Here is a 13673-nt window from a genome sequence, read left to right as displayed (position 1 = left end):
AGGAGCTGAGAAGAAGGTATATCCTTTTGCTTTAGGATAGAATGTTCTATAAATATCCGTTAAGTCCATTTGGCTCATGACTTCTCTTAGTCTGTCGACATCACTGTTTAATTTCTGTTTCCATGATCTGTCCATTGATGAGAGTGGGGTGTTGAAATCTCCCACTATTATTGTGTGAGGTGCAATGTGTGTTTTGAGCTTTAGTAAGGTTTCTTTTACGTATGTAGGTGCCCTTGTATTTGGGGCATAGATATTTAGGATTGAGAGTTCATCTTGGTGGATTTTTCCTTTGATGAATATGAAGTGTCCTTCCTTATCTTTTTTGATGACTTTTAGTTGGAAATTGATTTTATTTGATATTAGAATGGCTACTCCAGCTTGCTTCTTCTGACCATTTGCTTGGAATGTTGTTTTCCAGCCTTTCACTCTGAGGTAGTGTCTGTTTTTGTCTCTGAGGTGTGTTTCCTGTAGGCAGCAGAATGCAGGGTCCTCGTTGCGTATCCAGTTTGTTAATCTATGTCTTTTTATTGGGGAGTTGAGGCCATTGATATTGAGAGATATTAAGGAATAGTGATTATTGTTTCCCTTTATATTCATATGTGGATGTGAGGTTATGTTTGTGTGCTTTCATTCTCTTTGTTTTGTTGCCAAGACGATTAGTTTCTTGCTTCTTCTAGGGTATAGCTTGCCTCCTTATGTTGGGCTTTACCATTTATTATCCTTTGTAGTGCTGGATTTGTAGAAAGATATTGTGTAAATTTGGTTTTGTCATGGAATATCTTGGTTTCTCCATCAATGTTAATTGAGAGTTTTGCTGGATACAGTAACCTGGGCTGGCATTTGTGTTCTCTTAGGGTCTGTATGACATCAGTCCAGGATCTTCTGGCCTTCATAGTTCCTGGCGAGAAGTCTGGTGTGATTCTAATAGGTCTCCTTTTATATGTTACTTGACCTTTTTCCCTTACTGCTTTTAATATTCTTTCTTTATTTTGTGCGTTTGGTGTTTTGACTATTATGTGACGGGAGGTGTTTCTTTTCTGGTCCAATCTATTTGGAGTTCTGTAGGCTTCTTGTATGTCTATGGGTATCTCTTTTTTTAGGTTAGGGAAGTTTTCTTCTATGATTTTGTTGAAGATATTTACTGGTCCTTTGAGCTAGGAGTCTTCACTCTCTTCTATATGTATTATCCTTAGGTTTGATCTTCTCATTGAGTCCTGGATTTCCTGTATGTTTTGGACCAGTAGCTTTTTCTGCTTTACATTATCTTTGACAGTTGAGTCAATGATTTCTATGGAATCTTCTGCTCCTGAGATTCTCTCTTCCATTTCTTGTATTCTGTTGGTGAAGCTTGTATCTACAGCTCCTTGTCTCTTCTTTTGGTTTTCTATATCCAGGGTTGTTTCCATGTGTTCTTTCTTGATTGCTTCTATTTCCATTTTTAATTCCTTCAACTGTTTGATTGTGTTTTCCTGGAATTCTTTCAGGGATTTTTGCGATTCCTCTCTGTAGGCTTCTACTTGTTTTTTAATGTTTTCCTGTGTTTCCCTAAGTGTGTTCATGTCTTTCTTGAAGTCCTCCAGCATCATGATCAAATATGATTTTGAAACTAGATCTTGCTTTTCTGGTGTGTTTGTATATTCCATGTTTGTTTTGGTGGGAGAATTGGGCTCCGATGATGGCATGTAGTCTTGGTTTCTGTTGCTTGGGTTCCTGCGCTTGCCTCTCGCCATCAGATTATCTCTAGTGTTACTTTGTTCTGCTATTTCTGACAGTGGCTAGACTGTCCTATAAGCCTGTGTGTCAGGAGTGCTGTAGACCTATTTTCCTCTCTTTCAGTCAGTTATGGGGACAGAGTGTTCTGCTTTCGGGCGTGTAGTTTTTCCTCTCTACAGGTCTTCAGCTGTTCCTGTGGGCCTGTGTCTTGAGTTCACCAGGCAGCTTTCTTGCAGCAGAAAATTTGGTCTTACCTGTGGTCCTGAGGCTCAAGTTCACTCGTGGGGTGCTGCCCAGGGGCTCTCTGCAGCGGCAGCAACCAGGAAGACCTGTGCCGCCCCTTCCGGGAGCTTCAGTGCACCAGGGTTCCAGATGGCCTTTGGTGTTTTCCTCTGGCGTCCGAGATGTATGTACAGAGAGCAGTCTCTTCTGGTTTCCCAGGCTTGTCTGCCTCTCTGAAGGTTTAGCTCTCCCTCCCAGGGGATTTGGGTGCAGAGAACTGTTTATCCGGTCTGTTTCTTTCAGGTTCCGGAGGTGTCTCAGGCAGGTGTCCTGCCGCTCCTGGGCCCTCCCCCACGGGAGCCCAGAGGCCTTATACAGTTTCCTCTTGGTCCAGGGATGTGGGCAGGGGTGAGCAATGTTGGTGGTCTCTTCCGCTCTGCAGCCTCAGGAGTGCCCACCTGACCAGGCGGTTGGGTCTCTCTCTCACCGGGTCTAACCTCTTACTATTTTCATTTGGTAAATATATAAGGCAAAAATAAAAAATTTTGAGGGAAAGAATGAATTAATTAATTTAGTGGTTTCTAAAGTGTGGTCCTGGATCACAGGCAGCAGCACAAACAGGGAGAAGTTCAGACTGTCAGAGCCCATTCAGAACCTACAGAATCAGAGGGTAGAGGGGAGGCTGAGAAGTCTTTGCCTTTACAGAATTCAAGCGTTCCTGGCATGTGCTCAGGTTTGAGAAGCACCAAAAAGACAGCATCTACATGGGCTTGGACCTGTGACTCCTTTCCCATCAGGCCAGGGTCTGCAGAGAAAGACACCACAGGGCAAGTGCAATAAGACGAAGCAAGACCAATGAAATAAATCTAAACCCAAAGCACTCTTCTGAAGATGGCACGTTCTAAGGTTGAGCATAAGTAATCTCTGAAGCTAGGCTGCGCTCACTGGAAGCCATTAAGACTCATCCAGTACTATACCCTTAGCTAGAAACATTATGTTCTGGCTATCTGGAGAGTTTGGGACTTAAATACAGGCACAGAAGATGTAGGATGTTGGCTGTTCGCATTTATCTTCTGTTCCCAGTTCTGTGATTTCCTTTAAAACAACACATCTGTCCAAGCATACATAAACACAAAAGAATCCTAGCTCAATGCTTTCCTCTACCCATTTTTACTATTTCTAACTCCTCTCTGTCATTCTCTCACTTAGGAAGTATATATAAATAGACTGTGATTTTTCTCGGTGTTTGTATAACCAGATACAAATGCACAGACTATTAGACTATCACACACATCTTGGTTTACTCCAATTTCTTATGGACTCTTCCACTTTAAGAGGCATAGTCAGACAGGTAGTTTTCTGTTCAATTCTCTCTCTCTCTCTCTCTCTCTCTCTCTCTCTCTCTCTCTCTCTCTCTCTAAAACAGAGATGTAAAGAACATTTTATGTTTCTCAAAAACTATATAGCAATTTATCCTGTAAACCACAATCATATATGCAGCCAGACCCAAAATAAACAGGTATTCACTTGGTTTTGAAGTTTTACCCTACACAGGGTAACAACAGATACTAATTTTTGCTTATGTGACTGTAGGGTGAAAATTTCAGTGGCTAAATAGATTTTCTACTATGAAGTCTTGGACTCAAATGCTGTCTGTATTTATAATTTAACATTGTCACATGACTCTTCAAAATAGAGCATAACATTACAATCCCAATGCACTGCATGGGAATACTCATACCTCACATGTCAACCAGCAGTATCTGTTATCTTTCTGATTATTTGAACAACCTCAGATTTCTATTTCCATGATTTTCCTAGTTGCTGTTGGGTTTGACATTTTCATCTTGTCCATTGGTTGTTTGAACTTGAACTATGGATCACATAGTTTTGTTTTTATCTACTTTGCCTTTTGCCTCTTTTGTTCCATTTTATGCTGTTTGCTTGTTTGTTTGTTTGTTTGTTTGTTTGTTTGAGACAGTGTTTCACTGTTGGCCCCATTTTATGCATTTTTAAAGCTCTCAATGATTAAAATATGAATCTCTCACCATTGCAGTTATGATCTGTAATGTTGCCATTTGACCACTGACAAATTTTTTATAGAACTTTATATTATTTACTATAGTTATTTACGTGTAGTCAAAGGTTTAACGTCACCAGCTTTAAGTTGAACTTATAGCCACCAAAACTTAGGGAAATTTTACTTTCTTTTTGGTTATAAGCATTTTCTAGAGTTTGTGCCTTTGAGTTTTGAGAGGTTATTGATAAAATAGTGAATATCAAAAAAATAAAATAAAAAAAAATAGTGAATATCTGGTTTCATTGCAGGCATATTCCACGGCTCAGTAAACTTTCTTACCAAAGATTTTTTAGTAGCCTGTCACCTTATTGAGGAAACCGTTATACAGTGAGAATATTAGATGGTATCCCTTTATCTTCCTATTTCTAAAAGATAGTTCACATTTTTCTCTAACTGCACTTACTACTTTGAAACTACTCTAAAACAATATTGAACGATAACAAACAACATGTAAACATGTATATTTTAATAGAATTTTAGTGGTGATCATCAAATTATTTTTAATGTATTAATAAAAGGACATTAATTTTTCTAGTAAGTTTTCTGTGGTTGAATAACCCTTGGGTTCCTGAAACGAAACTCTCACTGATTTGTTAGAGTTTTAATTGCTAATATTTTATTCCAAATCGTTGCATTCTTTTAAAAGTTGGATTGATTTCTGGGCTGGGAGGTGGTGCCATATGCCTTTAATCCAGCACTCTGGAGGCAGAAGCAGGTGGATCTCTGAGTTCAAGGCCAGCCTGGTCTTCAGAGTGAGTTCCCGGACATCCAGCGCTTGAATGAGCTTGGTGAATTTGGACTGGGGAGTAGCTTAAGCCTTGAGTTTGATCCCCAAAACAAACAAACTCCAGATTGAGCTGCAGTAGGCTTGGTTTCAAACTGCTTTTATGAGGGTATGGTGTTAAAATTCTGTAGTGGACGTGACAAGGCTGCGACACTCATGAACTCACAGCAACTGTGGTTATGAGCATATGGCCCACACAAGAGCCCCGATGTCATTTTATTAGGCTGACTGAAGATGGAGTCACTCAAGACTCCAAGATAGATGACTGTAATGCTACCCTTGTATTCTCTTCAATGCCCATGGGTATGTAGCATTCACTGATTTCTAATTTGGAAAGCTTTTTTTTTTTTAAATTTGGTTTTTCTTTGACAGACTTAATAAGGATTTGGATGGTTCTTTTTAAATTAACATTTTTTAAAACCTTTCATTGGTTCTTTGTGAGTTTCACATCATGCACCCTAATCCTACTCATCTTTCCCTCTCTCATACCTACCCTCTGCCCTTGCAATCTCGCTTTGCAACAAAGAAAAGAAATCTCATTGTGGAAGTTATAGTTTGCCACAATGTGTCCCACAGTATATCCTTTTGTCTGCATGTCTTGTTAGCAAATGTTCACTGCAATGACTCCTGATAAAAGACCTCTGGCTTCTGCTCCTCTATCAATACGAGAACTCTACTGGGACTCATCTCGATATTCTGTTGTTGCTCTGTGTCATGGAGTTCCTGTAGTTTTAGAGCTGTAGGACTGGCTCCTTCACATACTCCAACAGTTCTTTGGTGGGATAGATGTTGGGGTGGGCCAATTCAAAGCCCTTGATCTGAGCCTGAGAGGAATCCAACCTGCTCAGTCCTTTGTCTCTCCCACTCTCACACCCTCAAGCTGGTTCATCCTCAACCCTCACAACCAAGGCCACCTCTACTCTGCTGCCCAGGGAAGGAGCAAGGCCTTATCTCCCAGTTCTCCCACTCTATAACCACAGAGCCAGCTCTCCCACTTGCCATAGATGGCAAGGGACTGTGGAAGAGAGGAGAGCATCTCTCCCTTGTCCACACAGCTACCCAGGAAACAAGTCAGGCCAGGCTCTCCTGGGTGCAGGGCCTGCTCTCCCACAATGCCCAGATGAAGGATGGGACCAGTTGTACATAGCCCTCAGACACCAGCATGTCCCTGGGTAGCAGCCCAGACCAGGGACATCTACACAGCCTTTGGTGGTAACAGTTCCCTGTTGCTGCAGGCCCATGTACCCAGGCAAGATCCATGGTGGCAGCACAGACCAGGACCCCACCATGATCCCAGTGACATCATTGGCTACTCACACCAGGCTGCTCCTCACTATTATTAAGTCTCCAATTCTGCCTCTCTTAATTGTGCACACATCCTTCTGTTTCTCTTTCTCTTCTAGTTACCTACTGTAGCAGGAATGGTGGAGCCACCTCTACATAAACATAAATGCTGGGGGCAGCGCAGCCACAAAGGCATCTACTGCAGAAGGATCTAACTGAGGACTGCCTGAGAGGCCAAGGATTGCTGGCACAGACAGTGCCAGTCAATCAGGAACTGCTGTTTAGAAGAGATGCTTTCTTGGGACCAATGGGGCCTGGGTGGAAAGTATTAAAGGAGCTTTCAGCAGCCTTCAGATGAGCTGTGTCATTGACTCTGCACCTCCAGCCTCCAAGGGCAAGTATGGTCAGATGGGGAGTAATCCAGGCACAGGCAGTATATGGCGCCCAATGTGGTTGGTTCATCGTCCTTGTTTTGTGGATGCTTGTGAACTTCCTTTTCTGGGGGCTCATTTTTTTGCCTGTTGCTGCAAGAACTGTGCTCAAGGTTCGACCTGATCTGCTCTTGTCCTGGCGGTGCTGCTGTTTTACCCCCTTGGGTTGCTTCATCAATGAGTTGGTCCCTTAATGTTTTATGTTGTGGGTCCCTCAATGGAGAGCATCCTGCAGTCATCTTTTCATTCTTTATCTTTGGGTGAGTGTACTGAAGGGGAGCATGGCAGCCATCTTTTCTGTCTTCTTTCTCTTCGTCTGTTGATTTTCACTTTTGGTCTGGATTCACCCTGTTAACTGACATAGGGATTGGTCTCCCAGACAGTGGTACCAGGGATTGATTCCTAAATGTCTTTTCCATCCCAGAGATACTGTGCAGGCATAATGCCTTTTGAACTATACCTGCTGGAGTCCCCTGCTTAATACACACATGACTTTTGTCACCTCCTGTCATAATCGTCATGTGTGTTTCTCATTTGTTTCCTTTGCACTTGTCGTCATGGATTCCCTCCCCTCCACTATCAAGGAACCCCAGATTAGGGCTCTGAAAACCCTTCTGATTACTCATGGTCTCAAGGTTAAGACTCATGACCTGGACTAATTTGGGGAGGAGACTGCAATTTTGGCCCCCTGGATATACCAGATAGCATGTGGGACCCTGACCTCTGGATTCACATTCTCTTCCTTGCCCACAAGTGCTAGGTACAGTCTGGGATTACCCCTCCCTTGTTCTTTGTCCCTATCCTCCTTCCAGTAATTACCAGTCTTAAGAATTCTTCAGAGAAAGTGGTGGCTGCCCCTCAAACACTGCTAGGATCAGGCTAATGTTCACCTTTCCATTACTGACCCCACCCCACTTTCTCAGGGAAAACAGGTTGATATTATCAATGAGGATGAGGACACCTCTACTCCAGCCCTCCATCTGTCAGGCTCCAAGCCATCCCCTAGCCCCGATGTTCCAGGTATCTCACTCACTAGCCCTTCTGTTCCTGCCCCATCAGAGGTACCCCCAGCTTATCCCTGGCATGATTTAGGGGAATTTTGCCTTCCAGCAGTCACTCCTGCCATACACATCCGTCTTGTTGGACCGTCTCTCACCTGGGGGCCTCATTCTCCTCAGGTATATTGTGAGGCTTTCCCTATCAATCTTGGCCCTGATATTCCCTCTCCTCAGGCAGACTTGGCACTAATCAGAAAAGCTGCCATTGACTCTGGCCCAGATTCCCTTTATTTTGAACAAGTACTGAAGCAGCAGGCCATGCACCTCCTGACTTATTACAATTGGTACAATCTTAAGGTGGTACTCAAACCCACCATGTTTCTTAATTGGAGATCTGCATATCATAACTTGGCTGAGACAAGGCTAGGACATGCTCCTTTTAGTGGAGCTAAAGGATCTCTGAGTATCTGGGGTTGTCACAAGAGTAGTCTCAGGAGTGGTATGCCTCACTTGTGCATTATGGCATCTGGCAGGAGTCATCTTGGGTATAGCTGTCCCTAGCCCCCAGACCTGAGCTATGCTGGACTGGTGGTCATCTCAAGTTAGCTCCCTATCTAGAGCCCCATGGTTCTAGCCTGGTGGTTGTCTAGGGCTCACTCTTCACCTGACCACCTGAGTGGCCCTTTGCAAGGATCCTCTGTCTTGGGATTGTTCCCACCCAGGTTGGAAGTCCTAGGTATGATCTTCTAGTCTCTAGCTTGAGCTTGATCCCCATCCTGGGAGCCTGTCCAGGCCTGCCTGGTGCCGGACTACGGGTTATCTCAGCCTCGCTTTTTAAGGGAACGCCATGCTACTAATAATTCAGATGTTCACAGGGCAGAACACTAAATGTAGACATAGCCTCTGTCCTTTCTGCCACCCACTGATGCACACGTGACACAGCAGCCACACCTGCAATCCCTCTAGGGGCAGATTAAATTAACATTTATATGGTATATTTTAATATGCTTTTACTTGAAATAGAATTATCACTTTTCCTCTTCCTTTCCTCCCTCCAGCCACTCTCAGCCACCTTCCCTAGAATCTCTCATACACACCCACTCTAAGTGAGAGTTTCTTCTGCTTTGATTATTATTGGTACACACATGCATCCTATATGTAGGTGCACAAATAAACATAAATACAAGCTGCTGGACCCATCTTGTTGTTCGTGTGTGTATCGCTTCAGGGTTGACCTTTCTGCATCTGGCAACTGTGGTATGCGCTTTGGGGTCCAGATGTGATACCACATCCTCCTGGGTTGGAGGATGAATCAGAGTCTGGAACAGGTGGGGTTCTGCAGGATCCTGGGAGTAAAAGGGCCTTCTCTGAAAATCTTAGTGTCCGATATTTTTTAGGCGAAGGACTTCTCTGACAATCTTCAATGAAACAGCTCTGTTAGATGATCTTAGCTTGTGCACATACACTTGATTGGGAGTGAACAAGAGCTATATATGAACCTTATATATATGAATGGGAAGGAGTTTTCGGGGTGAATGTACATTGGCTGGAGCTTAATGTACTGTGAAAGTCTCATTTGTATGGAGAGGCATTCAAGGAATTCACAGTTACTTGCTAGATGGGTTCTTATTGGGAGAGGGAAAGTTGAACTTCCAGGTTTGCCAAGGACTTCATGATCTTCTTCAGGTACAGGGTGTGGAGGATCAGGCTTCCCAAACAAGGTCAGAAAAGGAGAAGGTCTTCTGAAAAAATGGACTCCTTCATTTTGCTCCAAGCTCAGAGGAGCTATCCATACATGGCAGACTTTAACCTTAAGTAGCAGTGTTTCCCTACATCTCTTGCCCATATTCATGGTTCCTCAGATGGCCATGATTAACTTCAGTGATTCACAAACACAACAAAAGGCATAAAAATATAGAGGGAGGGGATAAAATTGACAGGGTGACAGAGAAGAGAGAGTGGTGATGGTAGTAAAAAGGAGGCATTATATACACTATGAAATTGTCAGGACAAATTACTAAAATTTAAAAGGTTTTCTAGGTTATGAAGATCCATGGGCAAATGGAAAAAATAAGATTCAGATAACAATTTTTTAAACCATTGTTAGCCCTGATTCATGTAATCCCAAACTCAAGTTTTGTTTCTGTATGCTTTCTCCTTGTATATGAATATGTAACTCTTGCAACATCCAAAAGCTATTGCCTCTGTGATTTAATAATAAAAAAAGGAAAATAATAATAATGAAAACATTTGTATTTGTGATCTCCTTTGCACTGCCTTTTAATTGTGTTGTAATTATTTTTTTTGTTTACGTAGTAGTCATCTAAGACTATGCTTAGTCACCATATAAGAAATCAGATGGATGTGGTAGCCCACACCTTTAATCCCCACACTCAGGAGGCAAAGGCACTTCATTCTCTGTGAATTCCAAGGCAGCTTGACCTATATAGCAAGTTCTAGGACAGCCATGGCAACATAGTAAGACCTCGTCTCAAAAAAAAATCAGTAAATAATCAAAGATTATTTTTGTTTTCAGTGTATTAAATCATGATACAAAGGTAAAAAATAAGATCTTTTCACCTCTTTGATTTATAACTATTTTCGTTGTGTCTTAATTTATTATTGATTTTTGTAAACATTCTACAAATATATTACATACCTCATTAAGTGTGCATATTATTCATACATATAAATTGGGCATCAATAAATGGCCATGTTCTTGAGAAGCCTTGATCGAACATACCTGAATATTTCTAAAAGACAGAGTATGAGTTCATCCAATATAGCTTTATTAAACAAATCTTCCTGACATGTGTTATCATTTCTTTATTGTATTGTTAGGGCTCTGGCTTGAAGCCTTATAAATCACATATTTTCCTCATGACACAGAGTTTTGTCACTCTCATGCCAGGGTCCTCTGCTCTGTCCTCCAAAGCATCTACATTTTTCCTGTGTAACACATTTCTTTACACTGTTATCATACTTGAAGGGAAATGCCTTCCACTCATTCTGTTAGGCCAGTAGTTTTGTTTCCATTTATCGGAGGACATGGGACACACTTTTTCTTCTAAACTGTGCTGCCCTTGAACCTCTTTGAGTGGACTTCTCACTCCTCTGTCCCAGTTGTCATTAATCTCCTTCGTAGTTACAGTGTTACTGTGCCCCATGATCTGTCTGACTTTGTCATCTCTCATGTGAACATGCTGGTGTGTGGATTTTGTTGTTCTTGTTGCTGCTGCAACTACTGCTATTTTACATAATTGGGACTCAATGTTATTGGAACAAACATACCAGGTACTATTCCAGGAAAAGTAGTCTTCTGTACGAAGTATCCCTGCTCTTAAAGTAATAACTCAATGGGTATTTTTGGCTATTACTTGAAATCTCAGTTGTCATGGAGACCCAGAATGTGCACGCACACACACACACACACACACACACACACACACACACACACAGACACACAGCATAGGTAAAGAGAAACTTCTTTTCAGAGTTCACAAATCTCTCTGTACCAAGCTCTTCCCAGTATCCCTATTTTACAATTTCTGCCTCCAGAGTCTCTTTCACTGATATGCAGACCTTCATCTAGTCCTCAATACACAAAACTCTTTATCAGTTCTCTCCAGTGAGATGCCACAATCTCAAGGTTTTGTTTCTACTGGTCCCAAGTAGTATTCCCCAAAATTAAGGGTAGTTGTATTAGAGCTAATTGGTTCATACTGCCATCCCTCCAGACTTCATCTTGCCAAACCTTGCATCCTAGTATGGCTATTTTTTCCTCCACTCAATAAAGAAAGTTACACTGAAAACTATGAGCTTTGGAGTCAGACACCTTTGATCAAACCTTGCCCTACAATTCCACCTTTGTGTATGCTATATATTTCTTTGAGCCAAGGTTCTTCACTTATGGAATGATGGTAGTTGTGGAAAGCAATTGTATATTTATGTTTAATTGCTATTCAATTGTATTTATTTATATTGAAATTGAAATTGTATATATTTAAAGCCATTTTTTCAATGTACAGTACCTTTAGTTTTGCACAAACATTAGTCATTTTCCTCTGTAATTTTATTTTCAAGAGGTGAAGGTTGACCAGTTGGCAGCCTTCTTGCTTTATGATTGCATTAACTGTCTATCTCAATCACCATTGGTTACAATTGTTCTTACTCAATCCATCATTTTGAAGTATCTAGGTTAACAGTCAATATTTTAGCCCTCTATGGGACTCAGGAAGGTGCCACTATGCATTATGAGCCATCAAAACTGCATGTTAAAATTGGGGAAGTTTCATCACTGACTTCAGTGAAATGAAAAAGCCAAACTGGACAGGGGTGTGCAGAAATCTGCTCTGGCAACAAAGCTAAAGGCATTAAGAACATAATTACCCTTTTAAAGGTTATCACGTAATTGAATCTCTAATTTTACTTGAATGTAGATTAATTCACTCCACTGAGGTCTCCAAGAAGAAGTGCTTTCCCCAGAGCTCTACAGGAGAGGCCAAAAGAAATTTTAATTGCAACAAATTACATGAAGAGATTCTACCTTATGAAAGAGGAAAATTTATGGCATAATTTTTTATATAATTAAAGTAAAAGACATTAAAGGCCTCTTAATAAAGGCTTTAAAATCCATGCTTTGAAGAATGCTTCCAATGTCCACGTTTTTAGAATATCCATTCTGCCGGTATGTTAAGATCACATATATGTTAATTAGCTTGATTGTGACAATCATCTCATAGTGCAGTAAAACATCCCATATTTTATTATTTATAAACTGTACAAAGCAGATGACAAAATGGAGGTAACTATTGATACTCAGGAATGTGCTACATTAGCTTTAGAGAAATAAGCAAACTGGAAACAGCCAGTCTCTGAAGATTACATATTGAGTTATTCCATTTGAAACCACTTGAAATCACGAATTCATAGACTGGCACACAAAGAAATGGAAAGGAGGGGGTTTAGAGAAAAATGGGTGTGACTAGGAGGGTAGCAGGCAGGTTCCTTATGGTGCGTAGCCTATTTAGTGATATTACCATATTATCTTAATTTCCTGTTTTTATATTGTCTTATTAATTTACTATCTGCTGTTGCCACTAGGTAACACTAGATATAGGATGCTCAGAACTTCTAGAACTTCTCTGTACTTTTTCTTTACAATTACACGTGAATCTATAATTACCTCAAAATTAAAAAGTACAGGGGCTGAAGAAATAGCTCAACAGTCAGAAGCATGAATTGATGGTACAGAAAACCTGAGTTCAGTTCCAAGCACCCACACTGAATGACTCAGAACCCACTGCAACTCCAGTTCTAGGGGAGCTCATGGCTCTGGTCTCCTCAGAGAGCTGCACTCATATTTACAGCAAGCAGACAGACATGCACACATTCACATAACTTGAAATGAAAGAATTCTTTTTAAATGAAAGGTATAGCTTTTTAAAATGCCATCTCATTGTGTGTGACATTTCCTGGGAATGTATGTGTATTCACTCCAGACAGGGCACAAGCAACAGACCAAAGATTCCACTCAAGGCAAACCCCAATGAGTGTAACTGACATTACTTCCAGGAACATGGGTGAGGGGTAACTTTCAGGAAGTGTAAATAATTGTGGGCAGCTCCACCACTAAAACTCCCTTTCCCCACAGCAATGGTTAGCCACATGTCTGTCCTCCAGTGCTAACTTCTGCAAGGTCAGGTAAGTCACCTCTGGCCTAGTGAGCCCAAGCTTGTGAAGATCTTAGAGGATCGTCATGGTCATGGCTGCTCTGAACTCCAGAAGGCAGCCCTCCTGTTATGCCTGTCATGCTATGACAGAGTTCCACAGCATTCCATCCTTTCCTCTGGCTTTTAAAGTCCTAGTGGCTCCTTTTGGTAATGTCCCCTAATTCTTGGAAAGGGTGATAGAGCTCTCTGGTTATTTTATTCCATTTATGACTAAACATTTGGGCCACTGTGCTCCAGCAGAAGTCATGTACTCTCAGCACTTTGAATAGTTATGAGTCTTCACAATAACCACTTTCCAACGCAAAGAACCTTTTATGATCAAGGCCAAGAGCAACAATAATCAATACATTGTAGGGAGAGAGCCCACCCCTACTACTGTGATTTTTTTTCTTTAGTAACCTACAACTTCTGAGAGAACACTTTAACACT

At 41.4% G+C, this 13673-nt stretch overlaps 1 long non-coding RNA gene and 1 other non-coding gene across 2 annotated transcripts in view; both read right to left on the bottom strand.

Annotated features, from left to right (window-relative positions):
• Positions 1-13673, bottom strand: part of LOC147995587 (uncharacterized) — a 153429-nt gene that overhangs the window by 98828 nt on the left and 40928 nt on the right. The window lies entirely within an intron of this gene.
• LOC120102043 (small nucleolar RNA SNORA17) lies at positions 8354-8485 on the bottom strand. Its single transcript, XR_015685148.1, has one exon. It is a non-coding gene; the product is annotated as a small nucleolar RNA SNORA17 (small nucleolar RNA).

This window comes from Rattus norvegicus, chromosome 3 (genome assembly GCF_021556685.1).
Source record: "Rattus norvegicus strain SHRSP/BbbUtx chromosome 3, alternate assembly SHRSP_T2T, whole genome shotgun sequence".
Classification (NCBI taxonomy): domain Eukaryota; kingdom Metazoa; phylum Chordata; class Mammalia; order Rodentia; family Muridae; genus Rattus; species Rattus norvegicus.
Note: the sequence above shows the minus strand (reverse complement) of the source record. Positions and strands in the feature narration are given on the sequence as shown.